The sequence below is a fragment of the Crocodylus siamensis genome, chromosome 1, assembly GCF_052110815.1.
Source record: "Crocodylus siamensis isolate JL-2025a chromosome 1, ASM5211081v1, whole genome shotgun sequence".
Lineage (NCBI taxonomy): Eukaryota > Metazoa > Chordata > Crocodylia > Crocodylidae > Crocodylus > Crocodylus siamensis.
In genome coordinates, this window is record NC_143395.1 from 99,708,443 (window position 1) to 99,728,471 (window position 20,029).

Genomic DNA, 20,029 nt, shown 5'->3' on the forward strand with positions numbered 1-20,029 from the left:
TTTAAAGGTTACAGCCTGGTGATAAGAGCATTGACCAAGGAATGGTAGACCCAGGTTTGAGACTGGAGTGGTTTCTATATCTGCTAGCACCCAAGGGAGTGGCCAATTCCTCACCCCAAGGCTACATGTTATTGAGGGCAGGTACACCCTCACCTGTGAGGTGAAACCCTCAGTTCCCAGTCTTTGCACCCAGGATTACTTTTGTATTTTATCCTATAACTGTTTGGTGTAAAATACAGTAACAGAAATGGGAGCAGGGAACAAAGGCCAGAACCCATACTATCCCCAACCTCTCAGCTGAGTATTCTAAGTGTTTGCACACCTAATGGTGACAATATAGAGTAGTACCCCATGGCACCCTTAAAAGGATGTTGCGACATCCTGGTTGAGTATGCCTCTATATGCATTTATTTAAGCTATTATGTTGCTTAATATTCTAAGATTCTTATTAATGCTACATTTCAGTGTGCCAGAAAATGATGAATTGTATATTGCTTATAGTCCTGTCATAGGATCAAGCCTTTAGTATTGCACATGACCTAACTGGCCATATTCTTAACGCTTGCTCTCTAAAGGTAGATGCCGTCACCGAGTCACAGTCATCACCTGTGAGATGCTAATAAGTCTTAGTGACTGGGTAGTTCCAGGTCTCTGGCCAGGGAAAGGTTGGGTTCGTTCTTTCCTCCAGGAGAGACTGTTCCTGCCCTCACTTAATTTTGCCTACCAAAACTTTGACAAAAAAATAGTACAAAGTGATGTTTGGTCTGAGAACAGTCAATCTTGGATCCAAGAAGGAGTACCAAGAATGATCCTAGGCTTGTGCAGCATTTTATCCTTAAGGACCAAGTTTTGGGAGCTCCTCCAAGCCCTACACTCCTGCCTTGTGCCTTCAGTTATTTCATTACTTAAATTCAGTTATTTCATTACCCAGCCCTGCTGCTGTAGGTGCAAGATTTAGCTCCTGGGATACCCAGGAGTCCCTCCCTTATAAGAATAAATTGTTGCTCCCCAATCGGGTCGTAAAGGGATTCACGCTCATCAGGTATCTGGACTTATAAAGGCAGGCAGGGAACTCACTCTTATGGTTTCAAACAAGTTTATTTTTAATTACACTCCGCGTCGGAAGTGCAGGCTGCAGACTTCTTACAAGGATTTCGCTTTATTTTCCATTCACTAGTTACCGAGAAGCAGAACTGCTCGTAGGATCTGATACGCTAACCGGGGAAGGGGTACGCTGGGAGTTTTCGATGGCGGGAGGCATGGGGGTGGCCAGTCCCCGTGGTGTGTGGAAGTTGCACACTTGGTGGATTTCGCTAAGTCCTCTCCAAGCGGCGTTAACCACCGTCTTTTATACTCGTCGCAACCCTGAGGTGCGCTTTCACCCAGTCAGCTTCAGGTATTCTATTCATGGCCTGATTTTTACAGTGTGGCAGTTAAAAAGTGCGGGAGTTACTGGCGCGCTCAATTACTTGAAATCATGTGATGATTCCACGCTGGCCGCACACGCCCATTGGCCAGTAGGGCCGTAGGTGGCGATATGCCGACACATAAGGATACTACATACGGGGCAGTACGCGGGTGCAGTGTGCGAGCACGGCGGCACAACAATGGACTGGCTTCTTACATAAATAAAGGTGAGCAGCTCAGCTGCTCTTCACCCGTCCGGTGCGTAGCCAGCTCTGTTGCTCACTCACCACCAAACTTTAGTTCCTGGGGTTTATTGGGCTCTCCCACCAGCTCTCTGCTCCAATTAGGTAAGCTCTTGGCTGCACAGCTGAGGCTTGTGTTCCCTGCAGGAGAAACAGCTGAGCCTTGGTCGGCTGGCTCCTGTCCCAGTCACAAAGCTGGTGCGGGGTTCTGGCCCTGGTCCCTCTCAGAACACTGATTCATGTCGGCATCGGGCTCCACTGCCAGCCTTATTCCTCGTGAGGCTTCCCAGTTCAGCCAGGGCTGGGGAAGATACTCACCCCAGCTGTCCTGACTGCATGCCAGTCTGAGCATCTGGGTAAGTCCTGGGCACTCACAGGATTCAGGTCAGGGTGTAAGTGGGGACTGTCTTCTCTTTTTTTTACCAGCTCTGCCACAGATACATTTCCACATTTCCCTCCACAATTTTGCTAACAAAAGTAGGAGTTTTACCAATTCTGTCTATAAGATTATTCTTCAAAAGAGTGGCCAGGGCCTCAAGTTTCCCCTACAGTTTAAATTCTCCATCCTAAGACTTTCTTCCTCTCACATTTCTATACTAGCTCTAAAATACCTCAAGGCTATTTCCAAAGGAGTGACAGGGAGAGAAACCTATCAACCATTGGAGACCCATCTGTTCAGCAAATAGGGTGGAGCATTCAGTCCTAATGCCAAGTGCTTGAGGCCAGGGTGATCTGAGAGTTAAAAGAGAGTCAGATTAAGTGCTCCACAAGATGTTTGGCAGTGGAACAAGAAAGAAGGTCCAGAAGGTTTGATTTTTTAGTAAGCTGTCAGCATAACTGTCATCAGTGACAAAATTTGTCCATCGGTCAGTTAAGGTCTCATAGAAAAAGCCTGTATCTCAGTGGTTCCCAACCTTTTTTTGCTGTGACCCGCTGCTGGGAGCGGAGTGCAGTGGCAGCCTGGGGGCAGGGAAGCTCCCGGCACACGGCACAACTCATCCTTTGTGTGTGGCACTGTCAGCATTGCCCCCATGACCCTCATTTGGGTCATGACCAGAGGCTGGGAATCACTGCTTTAGCTGCTCAATATCCATGGCCTTAGAATAAGCAGAGCATAAGGGAATTGATTCAGAGTACTGGGTGAAATAATTTAGCAATACCAGAATATGGTGAACCTAGAGCATTTCTCTACCCCTATTCATGCAAAGGTAGTGTATACCAAAGAGAGGAGTGACAGAGTGATTGAATATGCTCCAGAAACAAACTGACATTTCAAACGAAATGCAGAAGTCATTGCTTCCATATAAACCCCAGGCTAAAAGAAATAGGCCAGCACTCTGCTATGTGTTTTCTACTTGCTTATAGGCCTCATAAATGTTATAGCCAAACATGAGACTTCTTAATGACATGCCAGTAGCAGGAAATGTGCACAAATAATTTCTGTCCTATTACTTTTGCAGTCACAATGGCCGCTTCATCCTAAGTTTCGATCAATATCTGTATTGTTCAATCATACAGGTGGATAACTATGTTAAAGGACCCTTCTTTCTGAATAGAGACTTTGATGGCTTCTGACATGCTTCGGAGCCTCCTGTTGACTGCAACTCCCATCTGTAAGCTCTGCCTCCTCACTGACATGTACTAGATTCATAGGGTCCTTCCTTGGTATAGTCTCAGTCAGACATCACAGGCCATTCAGAAGCCTTCATTTGAGTTAAACCATACCACCTTTTGGTTGTGGGTGCTGTTTTAATAAAAAAGGCTATTATTACAATAAATTGTATCTTCTCAAGAAACTTCATTGGGCAGTGCCAGCTGCCACAGTACCAATAACAGTGGCATAATCAGATACTATTGCAACAGTAGCTATTTTTCCTACCCCAGTCACCCCCTGCTCAGTTTAGTGGCAAAATATGCCTCTGTGATAACAACATTTACCTGGATGACCAAAATAAGGATTGCTTCAGCCAGTTTTATTCTTGGGACAATTTCAAGAATGATGGGTGCATCTGTGTTTTACCCTGACGTTTCACTGACCCAGCATGATTTTAGGCAAATCACTTAATGTTGATATCTTACTTTTATCAATGATAAAATGAAGATGATAAAATTTACTTCACAGATACGTTGAAAATTATTTCATGCAATTTTTAAAAATAATTTAAGGCACTCTATTCTCACTATATAGAATATCTGTGCTGATGGTATTATAATTCCGTAATATAAACTAAGGACCTTGTTATACCTTACACTGTAAGCCACACAACTGTTGATCAGTTTAGTACTAGCTTGGATTTTGGAGCAGTCACACCTTAAGGCTAAAAACCTTCTCTGACTGTCTCCTACCTGTACAGCTGTGACTTGCCCTAGAGGCCTGGTGAGCAGGGCTGGTGAACCAGAACAGGCTTCCATCCCTGCTCCATGGGCAGGGGTGTGAGAGGGGTGGGGGGGAGGGAACATGTGACTGCCAATGTCACCTGTCTCCCCTAGAACCCACCGCAGGTATGAGCAGCATGCTTGTGGCTTGCTGTGATGAGGCAGCACCTTCAACTCCTCCTCTCCCTCCTCTCTCCTTCACTGCTGCTTCCGCTGCTAGGACTGCTAAATGCTCCTTAACAGCCATGGCTTGGTGCTGCAGGTAGAAACCAGCAGGACAGCACAGTGTAAAGCCCCTGGGCCAGGCAGTGATGGAGCTGTCAGAACCTGCAGAACCCGCCCAACCATCTGCATCCTAGGGACTGCCTCACACAGCTTTCCTCTTTCTATGCTGGGCCATACTTTGCCTGCCCCTCACACTGGCTCTGGCTTTCCCTGACCCACCTTCCTCCTCCCCCCACTGGCCCTGACCTGCCTCAAGCTGTCACCATCTTCAGCTATATGCAGAAACACCACATGGAGGAGGGACTACGGCATCCTGGGATACTGGAGGACTTCAACTTGGGTGGCACAGCTGACGTGAGGAGTAGCCACGCCTTAATGGAACAGGAGCAAGGTTATGCAGATCAGAGATACTCCTGCCCTGAAGTGGCATAACTTTGAGCCACATAATGAGTGCTTTAAGCTACTTAAAGGTGTTTATGTGTCAGCAATCCAGGGGTTAAGATCTCCAGGAGCTGCTTAAAATTACCGTATAACAAGGCCCTAAGAGCTTCTCCTGTTCTAATTAGTTCTTGGGTTTATTACCATCTGTTACCTGAAGGTGGCAGCAATATTCAACTGTTACACGTTGAAAAGTGCCCTGACTTTTGGACCTATTGACCTTTAATCTGGCATTTAAAATATCATTTATTAAGAAAAATACAGAGTGTTTTTTTTAATAATAATGAGAAATGTTTTCCCTTGTAAATATTCTGTGGAGGAATTGCTATTATAATTGTTTGATTTATATCCCAGAATATTCATACATTTTAATTAATAGAATCATAGAAGTAGGGTCAGAAGGGACCTTGTAGATCTTCAAGTCCGACCCCCCGCCTGGGCAGGAGAAAAAAATGGACTCAAATGAGTCCAGCCAGGTAGTCATCAAGCCTCTTCTTAAAGATCCCCAGGGTAGGAGCCAGCACCGCTTACCTAGGAAGTTGGTTCCAGCTCCTAGCCGCCCTAACTGTGAAGTAATTCTTGCAATGTCTAATCTAAACCTACTCTCTAATAATTTGCGTCCATTGTTCCTTGTCATGCCAGGGGGTGCTAGGGGAAATAGTGTCTCCCCTAAACCCTTCTGGTCCCCCCTAGTGTGTTTATAGACAGTCACCGGGTCCCCCCTCAGCCTTCTCTTGTGAAGGCTGAACAGGTTTAGGTCCCACAGTCTTTCAATGTAGGGTCTGCCCTGTTGTCCCTGGATCATGCGGGTGGCCCTCCACTGGACCCTTTCAATGTTGTCCACATCCCTCCTGAAATGGGGCGCACAGAACTGGACGCAGTACTCCAGCTGTGGCCTGACCAGCATCGCATAGAGGGGGAGGATCACCTCCCTGGCTCTACTTGAGATGCACCTGTGGATGCACGACAAGGTCCGGTTAGCCCTACCAACCGTGTCCTCGCATTGTTGGCCCATGTTCATCTTGGAGTCAATAATGACTGCAAGATCCCTTTCTGCCTCCATGCTCTCAATTAATACGCCACAGCCTACAACAATGGAACATAAATAAAATTAGAGTTACAGCTATTGTTATACCACTTGACTGTGGTATATTAGAGAGATATTTTGATCACAAAGATAGATGCTCACATTATACAAACTTGGAATGAATACAAAACAAGAACAAAACATAGATTACTCTATATAAAGTATCAGTAGAGGTTTGCAGATGAAGAACATACTAAGAAGCTAATTTTTGGACACACATCCTGAAGTCATAAAATATTTCAAATTAATAAAACATTTTGCTCTCCCATGCAGTTAAAACAACTCATTCAATTGACCTGAATGAGCTATAGCTCAGGTGCTAATTGAAAATTTTGGCATGAGCTTTCAAATTAATGTAACTTTCATTAATGCTATAAAAGCTATGTGTGGACATTGACAGGATACTGTAACTGGTGCTGTAAACTTCCATTCAGTCCCTCGACACAGTTTGATTCTGCACCAGTTATAATCAATCTCTGTTTATAATCGGTCAGCCAATTGTCTCTGCAGACCAGACACTACAGAACTTTAAACCAAATAGCATCCTTCCAAACCGTTTCCTCCGTCACCTTTTGCCTCAGCTAAAATATGTTTTATGTTGTTTACAAGTACTTTTGTTATAGACTAAGGTAAAGTATTTATGACTCCTTCATCTATTTTAGAATCACATAAATGATCCGGTCTCCATTTTAAAACTTGCGTTCTTGTCTGCTTTTGTGAGCAGAGATTTTTAGTTCGGGTGGTGGGAGATGGATTCAAAAGGAGAAAATGAGACTTCTAGACTGTTCTCCTCTTCCATCTTCAATGGGCGTGCCTATAGATGCACTTTACAGCACATTAATTTAATGTTCAGTAAAGCATCATAGTTTACATCTGCATGTTAATTACTGTGCACTAGGTTATGCTCTGTTTGCTAATCTTGACAGATACAGATACTAGAAAACAGTGCATTAAACTAATGCACCCTAGCTCATGTGTAAATGCTGATGTCGTGTGCAGTTTGTGCATGGTCAGCTGCACCAACAGGGGGCCAGCCTCCTGCTTGGTGCTGAGTCACATGGCTGGCAGTTTCTGCAGCTCAACAGTGGCCTAATGGACCCCTGGCTTGAGCCCTGGGGCCCCTGCCAGCAGCTGTTTTCCCTGTGGGCTTTGTGCCCCACCTCTGTGGGAATGTGATGGGCCCTCTAACCCACCCCCCGTACCTTGGCTCTGACTCCCCAGGACTCCTGCTGATCACAGGGGACTTCCCAGGCATGATGCCCCACACCAACAAGCACATGCCACCCATTGCCAGTACCCAGAGCCCCAGCCTGACCCTCTGAGGCCCCTGGCAGCAGCTGCCATGTCAGGCTTTCTGACTGTGGAAGAAATCAAACTTCGCGTTGTGGTTGAATCAGAACTGACAAAGCCAGCTTTTCTTTATTTAGGGCTATACTGTGATCACAGGGAGAATTCCATACAGCAAAGGGAATCACCCACTTGTCTGTTTCAAAGGATTTCTCAGACTCTCTAAAGTTACAAGCATATTTACACTTAAGACAGCGAAAGAGATAAAAAATACACCTTGGAGAAACAAAACAATAGTAAATTACACAGAAATTTAGGAAGTTTACTTAAACTATCTATGCACAGGGCAAGATATCAAGACAACCTAAAGGTACCCCAAGGTGTGCAGGATTCCTTATCTCAGAACATTTAACTGAATTAAGCAGTATCAGCACTTCTGGTCTTTGTCTGTTTTTCTAGTCAAGTAAGCCAATTACTTCTACATTCCCTAATTTTTTTTTTTAACAAGTTAGATATTTATAGCCATTAGAAAACTAAGCACCATTTATTTTAAATTCTACCTCACACTTACTGACTCCTACTGCAACACGAGATCTATTACAGGTCCAACAGAACTTTCCAGGGGTGGCATAAGCTAATTGTACATAGTCAGACTGGTTGCAACTTACATTCTGCCAAGTTTCATTTCTATGAAAATCTGAATACTAAGGGGCTAGCATCTGAGTTGCATTTAAGGGTACCGGTATCATGGGTATTCCTCCAGTAGAATAGATAGGGACATGACTACATATCCAACAACGAGAGACATTTAAATCTATTCCAATTTGATTAACTAAAGAGAAGAACACATTTTCATGAAGTGATCTTCTTTGTCGGTGCAGAAATGTAGTTTGGTTTACAGAGTTTCTTATAACTGATGAGTCAAGTTCATATAAGATGGCTCAAAAAAAATACTGAGAACTACCCAAATCACGACTAACCAACTCCACCTCGGGAACCAGGAACTAGGTAGAGGCCTTTTTCCTGTCCTGAAGGGCATAGTTGGGGCACATCCTCTTTGCTCTGTAGTGGCAAATCCTCTTCACCAGTAGGTGCTTGGCTCACTACTGGTCTTAAGCTCTCCTGCTGGCAGGTGCTAGGCTCACTACCAGTCTGTGGAGGCTGATGTTTTCTTACTTTGTGAAGCGTGGATCCATGTCTGGAGTCCTTGACTCTTTATTGCAGAGTTGGAGTGTCCACGGGTCCACCCGTCAGGGCGCGAATCAGGCACCCGTGGGTCATCGTGGGGTCCTGCCCCCCCTTCGTACTCTGGAGTGACTCCCGCTCCCAGTCTGCTCCCGCCAAGTCCGCCTGCCACAACTTTGATGGTATTGGTTCAGTGATTTTCCTTGGTGGGTGCACGTCCAAAAACGGGTCTCCTTTCCGGTCCGGTCTGGGGTCTTTGAGAGCTCCTGCCTCCCCTACACCCTCGCCCGAGCCTCCGCATAGTGAGTCCCAATGGTGCTCCCCTTTACCTCAGCGAGGGTCGGGGTCTCTTTTCTCCCAAAAAGGAAGTCCTTTTAGCGACCCCCAGGTCGCTCGGTAAGTCCCAGCAGGGTCCCCTATGTATAGCCGGGGCCCGCCGTTCCTGCCAGGGGTCTGTCTCCCAACAGTCCTCCCTGGGTCAGCCTGCCGCCGCCGTCTCTGGCCACAGGCCACTCCGGCCGGGACTGGGGTGGGGGAGCTTCCCCACTCTATGCCTCCACCACCCGATCAGTGGCCCTGAGGGCCCTCCGTACCTCGTAGCTCGCCCCGCGGGGCCCTACCCAGCTCCAGAAGTTCTTTGCCGGGTTTCCTCCTGCTGTCCGCCATGCTGCTGCTCCCCCACCGAGAAGCTCCTCCTCCTCTGACTCCTTCCAGTGCCCGCTGCTCCATACCGGCGCCGCTTTTGAGTCTGCCAGCTCCTCTCGGCACCTGGGAGAGTTAATTAAAGCACGTGCGACCGGTCTCCGCACGGAGATTCCCTCCCGGGCTTTCGCGCCAGCTCCGGCGGTGCCGCGCCTCTCACGTCCCGCGTTCCTGCGCTGCCGGCTCCGGCCGGGCGTGCTCCGCCCAGCCCGGTGAGTCCCGGGGCTGCCTGGGGTCAGGGCTCTTCCACATGGAGGTTAGAAGTACCTGGAATGGGCCTTTTCAGCTAGGTTCCAGTGATGATTTTTTGTTGATGGACTTTTATATGGACCCAATCTCCAGGCAGGATAGAATGGCACGGCTCATCTGGTTCTTTGGGGAGAGCTGCCTGTACCTGTGAATGAAAAGCCTTAACACACTTCATTAGTGCTTTACAATAGTCTAGAATGGTATCATCAAGTGAATGTATATAGCAAAAGTGGGAGGCAACAGGTGCAGGGAGCCTCATGGGTCTTTCTATTAGAATTTCATGTGGGCTAAGCCCAGTCTTTCGGTTGGCAGTAGATCTCATACTCATAAGGGCTATGGGAAGTGCATCTCGCTCTATTTTAGGTGAGTCTCAGCACAAATTTTGGCCAGTTTATTTTTCAGAATGCCATTTTGGTGTTCTACTTGGCCCGAGGCCTGCGGATGGTATGGGCAATGAAATTTCTGTTGGATCTGCAGGACTTTACAGACTTGTTTCATTATCTGTCCAGTAAAATGATTTTTTCGATCAGAGTTTAGGGATAAAGGAATACTAAACCTTGGAATAAAGTCTCTGAGGAAATTTTTGCTTACAATAATGGTGTCAGCCTTTGCACATGGGTAGGCTTCTGCCCATCCAGAAAACATAATTACAATAACAAGAACATATTCATAAGAACAACATTTCTGCATTTGAATAAAATCTAATTGTAAACTTACAAACATGGGGGATGTGCTGCTTTCTTTGTTTTTACAGGCTTTAAGGAGGTAGATGCCAAGAGCAAATCATCAACATATTGCACAAGCACAGAATTTTCTTAAAATATTATGTCATCTAGATCTTTCTTCAGATTTTGAGAAAAAAGAGAAGGGGATTCAGTATAGCCCTGGGGCAATTGCATCTAGGTATAATGAAGTCCTTGGTAGGTAAATGCAAAGAGAAACTGGCTATCAGGGTGTATAGGGATAGAAAAAATGCAGAACACAAGTTAACAAGCATTAGGAAGATAGTAGCTGGACTTGGTACAACAGGATAACTAGGTAAAACTGCAGAATTTACCGCACAAGGTCTTGTACAAAGCGATAGGTATTCTTTCCAGGTTTTTAAAGGAAGAATAGGCATATTACAAGGGCTCTTAGTCGGGACAATGATACCTTGCTTTAAAAGGGCAGTTATAACAGGGCTTATCCCTTCTTCGGCTTCTGGACGTAAAGGGTATTGAGCAACTTTGGGTAAAGGCTTAGCTGGGTTTAATCTCATTTTTACAGGTTGGGCAGTATGGATTTGTCCTACTTCATTAGCATGCTGGGACCAGAGAAATGGAGTGACAGCTTTTATGATTTCTTCTTGCAACACAAAAAGATCAGGGAACTCAGGTTCAAGAGGTGAACTAGCTAAAGCAGCAAGTACTGCTATCTCATTATCACAGGGGACATCTAAATAAACACCATTAGGAGAACAATACATAGTACAACTGAGTTTACAAAGCAAATCTCTGCCTAACAAATTAGCAGGAGAACAAGGACTAAGGAGAAAGGCATGTTGATCAGAAACAGGACTAAAAGAAACATGTAATGGTTGGGAAACAGGATTTGAAATTCCTACAGTGTTTACAACAGCAGAGGAGAGGGGAGTTGTGGAAAATTCTTCAGCTCAAAGAGTAGAGCAGCTTGCACCAGTGTTTACTAAACATTTTGTAGAGATGCCATTTATCACGCAGGAAACAAAGGGATCATCTTGATTAAGTGGGAGAAGCAGGGCTGTGATGATGTTACTATTTCTCAGGCTGGCCTAACAGGAGGCTCCCTGATTCGGGGCAGAGAATTGAGTGAGAGGAGGTGGTAGAGGGTTAAACATCATCCCCGGCTGGCCAGGCCGGTGAAGACATTGAGCCTTCCAGTGTCCTGGTTGGCCACAATAATGACAAATGTCATTATTTTGGGACTGAAATCCTCCTCATCCCATCCCACGACCGTGTCCCCTGCCTCTGAACTGTCCTCGATGGAAACTTCAGCTTCTGCCCCTGCTAAAGTCTGTAATTGCAATGACAACTCAGTTTCCGTGGATTCCTTTTTCTTTTCCTGGCAGGTTGTACAATGATTTGCAATGATGACTAGTTCTGCAAGTGGCTTAGTTTGCCAACCTACAGCAATTGTGCTTTCAAATACTAGTTTCAAGCGGTCCATGTAGTCTGCTGGGGATTCTCCTTTATTTTGTTTACAGTTATGTATTTTTGGCCCAATCAGTTTTCCTGGGGCAAATTTTAAGCACAGCCTCAAGGAGGCATCTTCGGGCATCTGCTAAGTGATCTCCAAATCCAGGGTCTTGAGTAGGCCAAGTTGCCTGTGCGATGAGGCGGTTGCGGACTTCAGAGGGCAGAACACTTCTCATTAATTGATTCAAATTTGCCCATGTTAGATCATAACAATGCATTACAGTTTCCAACTCATCTTTAAATTTCTGGGACTCTTCTCTGAAAATTCTTTAACAAGGTTTAGGAGATCTCCTGGGGTCCAGGGGACAGGGACTGTGATTGTAGTTTCCCCATTTGGACCTTGCCCTGGAAGTTGGCGTAAAGGCATAAGCTGAGACTTTTTAGATTTTAAGAAGGGCCTGGACCATACTGGGTACCAGACCTTAAACAAGAGAAGGGGGTTGAGATTTCAGGAGACAGACACCATGTCTTCGGTGGACGTGGGCATGCCCCGGGGGCAGGTGACAGTTGTTGAGTGATAGTTCCTTGGTGAGGTGGGCTATTCCTGCCAGAAGAGTCTATTTGGTTACTTTGGACTTCTTTGAGTTCAGATTGTGCCTGGAACTGATATGGGGGTGGCACATTAAGAAAATCAGTTATATCTTCTGCAGATTCATTCTCAGTTATTTGTGGATAAAGTTGTTTTGGTGCTGATGGTACTATTGATGGTGGCCCCCCATTTGGTGCACCTTTCTGTTTAATTCCTTTATCTGAGATTTCAGTTTCTCTTGGGAGGCTTTAAGACTCCAAACTTGAGATGTTTTTTCCTGTTTTATTTATTTATTTTATTTTATTTTGACATCTTCATAGATTCATAGATTCATAGATGCTAGGGTCGGAAGGGACCTCAATAGATCATCGAGTCCAACCCCCTGCATAAGCAGGAAAGAGTGCTGGGCCTACATTACCCAGCTAGATACACATCTAGCCTTCGCTTGAAGACCTCCAGGGTAGGGGAGAGCACCACCTCCCTTGGGAGCCCATTCCAGACCTTGGCCACTCGAACTGTGAAGAAGTTCCTCCTAATATCCAATCTAAATCTGCTCTCTTCTAGCTTGTGGCCATTATTTCTTGTAACCCCCGGGGGGGCCTTGGTGAATAAATACTCACCAATTCCCTTCTGTGCCCCCCGATGAACTTATAGGCAGCCACCAGGTCGCCTCTCAACCTTCTCTTGCGGAGGCTGAAAAGGTCCAGTTTCTCTAGTCTCTCCTCGTAGGGCTTGTCCTGCAGGCCCTTAACCATACGAGTGGCCCTTCTCTGGACCCTCTCCAGATTATCCGCATCCTTCATGAAGTGCGGCGCCCAGAATTGCACGCAGTACTCCAGCTGCGGTCTGACCAGCTTCTTTTGGAAGCTTCTTTATATTAATCAAAAAAAAAATGTGTGCCACTGATTTTGTGGTATATTACTACTTCTTAACTCAAGGTCTCTGTGGAGATGAACAATTTTACTTAAATCAAATGTTCCCTCCAGAGGAAACTGCCGGCTAAAATCATCCCTGGTATACCAATTCCATTTGTCTAGAAACTTACAACTTTTAGGGCCATAGTGTGTGTACACATACAATGCTGGAGTCCCTTTTGGCAGAGCCGGTATGTCTTTTAGACTCTCCGCTCCCCATATTTTTAAACTCAATTCACACAGGTCTTTCATACAGGAATGGCTTATTCAGGGTGTCCGGTCAGGTTGTGAGATTTGCTAGTGGCACAGAGATGCTGTGGCTAATGTCCAAAGACAAGACTCCACTGCAATAACAGCACTCAATGCAGTTACTCACGGTTAGACATGGCTCATTATGAGGGCAGGGAAAGGGTAAACCTGTCCACTGGGTCACGAGGTTCCAGTTGGACCCCCTTGCATTCAAAACTGCCCTTCCAGACAGCTTTGGGGCAGCTGAACCCAACCTTACTCTCAGACCTGGTCAGTGGCTCATTTTTCTCAATTCATACTCTCAATTCACACAAGGGAATTTCTGCGTTGAGGCACGAGGTTCAAGAGCATTTCTTTAATCTCAGCCTTGGTCAACGCTTATTGTGGAAAACACTCACACTCTAAGAGTTTCTACCTTGCACCCTTGCCTTCGAAGAGCACACAGAACAAATCTGTTGTCTTCGGGGCGGCTGCACAAGGTTTCTACTTCTGGCCTCAGAAAGACCTCACAGTTCTTTACAGAACTTAACTCAATTCATATGGGGAAATACTTTCATTGACAACAGCAACACAAAGTCTTAACTCTTAACCTTGACTCTTAACCTTGACTCTTGACTCTTTCTACTCACAGTTATTACTTACACAGTGGGTCTGACAGTTCTGGCAGAAAAAGTTCGGATAGGATGAGCCTCAAGTAGTGAATCAGGAAGACACAGAGACAGCCTCTTACTGAAAAGCCCCAATAGAGATTTCAAAAGGTCTCTTACTTTGGTTTGGCGCCAGGGCTTCAGTGAAGAGATGTCTGTGTCCCAACTGATTACTCGGGCGTCTCTATCTGAGTCACGGCACCAAATTGTAGAAGAAATCAAACTTTGCGTTTTGGTTGAATCAGAACTGACAGAGCCAGCTTTTCTTTATTTAGGGCTATACTGTGATCACAGGGAGAATTCCATACAGCAAGGGGAATCACCCACTTGTCTGTTTCAAAGGATTTCTCAGACTCTCTAAGGTTACTAGCATATTTATACTTAAGACAGAGAAAGAGATAAAAAATACACCTTGGAGAAACAAAACAATGGTAAATTACACAGAAATTTAGGAAGTTTACTTAAACAAACTATCTATGCACAGAGCAAGATATCAAGATAACCTAAGGATAACCCAAGGTGTGCAGGATTCCTTATCTCAGAACATTTAACTGAATTAAGCAGTATCAGCACTTCTGGTCTTTGTCTGTTTTTCTAGTCCAGTAAGCCAATTACTTCTACATGACAGAAGAGACAGTGGCTTGGGCCCAAACTGGACCTAGGAGGAGATAGTGGACCTAATTGCCATTTGGGGTGACATAGAAGTCCAGCAGCATTTTGTCTGGGTGATGAGGGCCAGTGCCCATATCTATGTTGCCATGGCAGAACGCATGCAGGATCATGGCCATCAGCAGTCTGGCCAGCAATGCTATGTCAAAGTGAAGGCCCTGCAGGTGCAGTAAGTCTGAGTCAAGGACCACAACTGGTGGTTCAGGGCACTGCGTGGGTCCTTGCCCTTCCTGCACCAGCTAGACTGCATTCTGACTCTGACAGACCCTGGAGAGTTGCACCATATGTTTTCTAGCATGGGCCAGCTGCCAGAGCCTATGCCACAGCCTGGTGAGTAGAAGGACTCAGCAGGAGAGTCCCCCTCAGGCCTCCAGTGCCAGGTCCCTCTACACTCCCTTCCCTCAGCCTCACCTGACAGCTTGGGCACCCCAGGCCATTACCCACCCCAAGAGATTGATGTCATATATCTTGACTTCAAAAAAGCTTTTGATCTGGTATCCCATGATCACCTCTTGGCCAAACTGCCCAGTTGTGGCCTTGGCTCCACCACGATCCGCTGGCTGGGAAATTGGCTTCGTGGTCGGACCCAGAGGGTTGTGATTGATGGCAGTCACTCATCATGGTGCCCTGTAACCAGTGGGGTACCTCAAGGCTCTGTCCTGGGACCCATACTGTTCAACATCTTCATTAATGGTGTGGACATTGGAGTTAGGAGTGGACTGGCCAAGTTCACCGATGACACCAAACTTTGGGGCAAAGCATCCACGCCAGAAGATAGGCGGGTGATCCAGGCTGACCTGGACAAGCTCAGCAAATGGGCAGATGAGAACCTCATGGTGTTTAACACCGAAAAATGCAAGGTTCTCCACCTTGGGAGGAAAAACCTGCAGCACCCTTATAGGCTCGGCAGTGCTACGTTGGTTAGCACTACAGAAGAAAAAGACTTGGGGGTCATCATTGACCACAAGATGAACATGAGCCTGCAATGCAATGCTGCGGCTAGTAAAGCGACCAAAATGATGGCTTGCATCCATAGATGCTTCTCGAGCAAATCCCGGGACGTCATTCTCCCCTTGTACTCGGCCTTGGTGAGGCCGCAGCTGGAGTACTGCGTCCAGTTTTGGGCTCCACAATTCAAAAAGGATGTGGAGAAGCTTGAGAGAGTCCAGAGGAGAGCCACGCGCATGATCAGAGGTCAGGAAAACAGATCTTACGATGACAGGCTGAGAGCCATGGGACTCTTTAGCCTGGAAAAGCGCAGGCTCAGGGGTGATCTGATGGCCACCTATAAGTTTATCAGGGGTGACCACCAGGATCTGGGGGAACGTCTGTTCACCAGAGTGCCCCAAGGGATGATGAGGTCGAACGGTCACAAACTCCTGCAAGACCGTTTCAGGCTGGACATAAGGAAGAATTTCTTTACTGTCCGAGCCCCCAAGGTCTGGAACAGTCTGCCAGCGGAGGTGGTTCAAGCACCTACATTGAATACCTTCAAGAGTAAATTGGATGCTTATGTTGCTGGGATCCTATGACCCCAGCTGACTTCCTGCCCTTTGGGCAGGGGGCTGGACTCGATGATCTCTCGAGGTCCCTTCCAGCCCTAATGTCTATGAAATCTGTGAAAACTCTGGCAGTGGGCCAGTGATGTAGAGGACAGGCTGGGGATTGCCTCCTGCACTGGCTAGCTCCTGCTTCTCCCTGGAGAGGGCCACTGCCCAGGTGGCCACGTGCCATGCCTCCATGCCCCAGGACACCATGGCCACCCAGACCACCTCTCCAGACCCAGGCATGGAGCTTACCACACCCACACAGAAGCCCTGCACAGGAAGAAAGGCCTGGGGGAGGGGATGCTGTGGCTACCTGTGCTCATCGTGGTGTGCCCAGGTGACTTTGACCGGGGCATGCTTGAGGACCAGGCCATGTGCAGTGGGATCCCTTGTCTGGGGCACCTCTCTGGAGAGGGCCACCAAGAGAAGGTGGTGGGGGGACACTACCACCTCTGTGTCACAGATAGGTGGGAGCCCCTCACACCAAGAACCTGGGTATACTGCAGCCCTGATGGCATGAGAGCAAACTGCCTGGCCTGTAAAGAGAAGTGGGGGAAGCTGGTCTGGAGCCATCCCGGCAGGGACCAGCCCTGGCCCAGGTTGGTTAGGCAATGCAGAAGGCAAGCTGCCAGCAGCTAGTGGCCTGCCTACACCCATGTGGAAGCAGGGAGGGAGGGATCAGCCAGCAGCTGCCTGTGGAAGGGCCCACGCACCCAACTTACCATGATATTTGGGCACCTGTGCAAGCACAACCCCTGAACTGAGGACAGGTGGTACACAGCTTGTCCGTACAGTGCATGTTATCTCTGAAGTGTTGCAATGTCTCATAAAAAGCCTCTCTGTCCTTGCTCTGCAGAACCAGCAGCTGCACACAGAGCAGAACTACCAACCGCTGGTGAAGATGCAGCTGCAAGGATGCTGCCACCATTGGCCAGCACCCTCCGCATGCACTGCATCTGCCAGCACTGGAACCAGGACTGCACGGTGCTCCTCGAGCAGCTCCAGTGGGTCATTTTGGTGGAAGAGCGGGTTGTGGACTCTCAGATCTGGCACTGCCAGGGCCTGGAGAGGGACCGGGAGCAGCATGCCTGTGAGGAGAGGCACCTCGTCCTTCTGAAGAAGCTGCACAAGGCCCAGGAGGAGCAGGTGATGTAGGCAATGGAGGAGGACCACCATATCCTTAATACCATGCCCTCCCTGGCGGTCACATTCATGCTACCTGGCACCTAGCTCCCAGCCCTTTTCTAGTGCTCTGTGGAGTATTGGCTGCACAAATCTATCATTGTGTATACTTACCTGGCAGGGGAAGCAGCGTGACCACGTAGGTGAGCTCCCCAGGGCGAATATGCCCTCCACAGGAGGTCTATATTGAGCAGATTCTTTTTGGTATTGGGTGGTGGAACCGGAGCGTGCTCCATCCACTCCATGCATTGACCTGGTATTGTGCTTCCAGGACCGGTGCAAAAAAACAGAAAAAAATAAAAAAAAAAATAAAAAAAATTAAAAAAAAAAGGTCTGCAGGAAGGAAACAGGCCACAGTGCCAATGAAGGTGAAGTAGCAATATAAAAATCCATTTTCTCCAGTGGTTGCAAATTTATATACTCCTCTGTGAGTTATGACCACAAAGGAAGACATTTTTTTTACTATACTTTTATATAAGATCTAGCCAAGGTCCAGGCTGGCTCCACTGTACTTTTCCTATTCTTCAACTGTAGATGAATCATCATACAACTTCAGATCCTTTATCTCTACAGCCCTTAATCTGCATTTACTGTCCATACAAACCTGTCATTCAGTATTTTAATTTTAGCCTTTTGGAAGTTGAATATCTGTACATCTGCCTGCGTTTAGCCTCATCTTCCTTCCAATTAATTGGAATTTTATTTTCCCCCACAGGGTAAGCTCTAATTCCTCTGACTGTAAAACAGGATGTATTTCAGAAGTAATCCACCTGCCCTGCTCCTTGCTTCTGTGATGTTCTATAGCAGACACCTACTGTGAATCCCCTTTTGTTTTCTATCCATCTTAGCTAAACCTATAAGGGTATCATTATTGTCACTTCCTTAATATTCTATATCACAGTGCCTGTGAAAATGCTTTTGTAAAGAGCATCCATGTCCCCTCCTTTGCTTTCTTTCCATTTTCCTTATCTTCCAGTACAAGCTATGATATTCCATTTGTATGGGTTATCTTACTACAGTTCTGCAGTACCAGCACCAAACAAGACACATGCTCCCCTCTGCAGTATCAATCATGTCAGTGTTTCCCAAGTTTCTAGCATTTGTGTGTAGGGTCAAACACATTAAGTATTTTCTATCACAGAATTTAACTTCTATTTTTTCATATTTGTTGACCTGTAGCTTTCCTTTTAGGGGGTGTACCCAGAGTTCAGGGAAAGTCTAACTAAAAATGATGCTCAGAGAATCTTGTTTGGTTTACTTAGAATTACTTCCAAAATCTTATACTGAGTACCTCTTTAAGATCAAATGTATATATGTATTGTGGCAAAATCTGGCCTTTACTTTTCCAGACTTTCTATACTAATCTATGTGAATTTTTCTGTAAAAGTGTTAACATACAAGAACATGAGATAAGTTTACTTTATTTTTCAAGTATTTTGAATGCCATTAAACTAACTGCAATGGCTGCAAACATTTAGAATGCCTACACAGATTCAGAGAGACTCCACTGATTCCCTGTAATTACAGCACATCAGAGCAAACTTGATTAATCAAGTCTGCTGGAGCATGGTAATTACTGTGCTCCAGCAGACTCCAGCATCATGTGTATCAGCATCTAAGCACTGAAAAATGGTAGGGGGGACAGCACTTTAATTAAAGCTTGTTAAAGCCACCATTTTTCAGTGTGGGGATGCTAATACACATGACACTCCAAGAGTCACTCTAATTAAATGTCTTCCACAGCCCCACCCCCACTCCTGGAGCATGTCTATAAATGCCTTTAAGTGCTGTATAAAACAACAGACGCATTGCATGCTGATAGTAATGCTTACTAAAATTTGGACAGACAATATTTTGTACTTTTTTCTTTTAGTTCTTTAATTTATTGCAAATTAACACCACTTTACATCCCTGGAAACTTTTTAGAACTCTTATAAGCATCTCCTGGGCTGAGGAGATGGAATAGTATGAAGGAATTTAATAGCAAAGAGACTTTAATGCATTCCTATGATGAAATTCAGAACTTTTATCTGCATACTGATTTTAGTAGATGGTTGCTAAGTAAATTATAGTGTGGAATAAAAAGGAGCTGTAAACACACAGAGATACATTCCTTACCATGATTAATCCTAATTGCTTGGGGGGAAAAATGGTACCCTCCATTTATGACTTCTGTAAAGACAATGGACCAGGCTCATCTCTGTTGTAAATCCAGTGAAGTCAGTGGAATTATGTTAGAGATTCATTTGGTTCAGTGAGTTTGCAAAAAGATGTCAGCACCACACATCATATAATAAATTCTGAATAATAAATTGAATTATTTATATTTGTATTTATATACATTTTAGTCTTACGGCATGAGTAAAGATCCAGATGGGATGGGGCCCTATCCATCAAACATTCACATTTGCAACCTAATACCAGATTTCATTCCAGGGAAAAACAAGTACATTAACTTCTTTGTACATCTCTCTGCCCAGTGTTATATATATTTATAATGAGAAGTTAACTCCTTTGTGCAGTATTTCTCAAGCTCAAACCAGTGACTTGGCAAAGAGATAAAGCAGTGAATATATATTACTAGTCTTTTTTTAGTTCTTTTAAGGAAGTAGAACTCATGGACACCACAAGATTAGATATGTGCAGGTGTGCAAACCCCCCCCCCCCCAAATAACCAAAAACAAGATTCACTGGTCTGGCAAGCAAAACCACGATTATGTAGCCTAGTGGTTAGAGAATATACCTGGGGAAAAGCAGGGGAGTCATATATTCTGATCTTTCCTCCAGGGACTGCTTATATATTTTGTTCAATGCCACTTTAATGTGAAAACCAAAAACAAGTAAAAGCAGGGACTCTTTAATTCAATCTTTCTTTTTTCTA

General features: G+C 45.7%; 1 pseudogene; it reads left to right on the top strand.

Annotated features, from left to right (window-relative positions):
• The first annotated feature begins 1,247 nt into the window (after positions 1-1,247).
• On the top strand, positions 1,248-16,796 carry LOC149873096 (uncharacterized; annotated as a pseudogene).
• Positions 16,797-20,029: the final 3,233 nt, after the last annotated feature.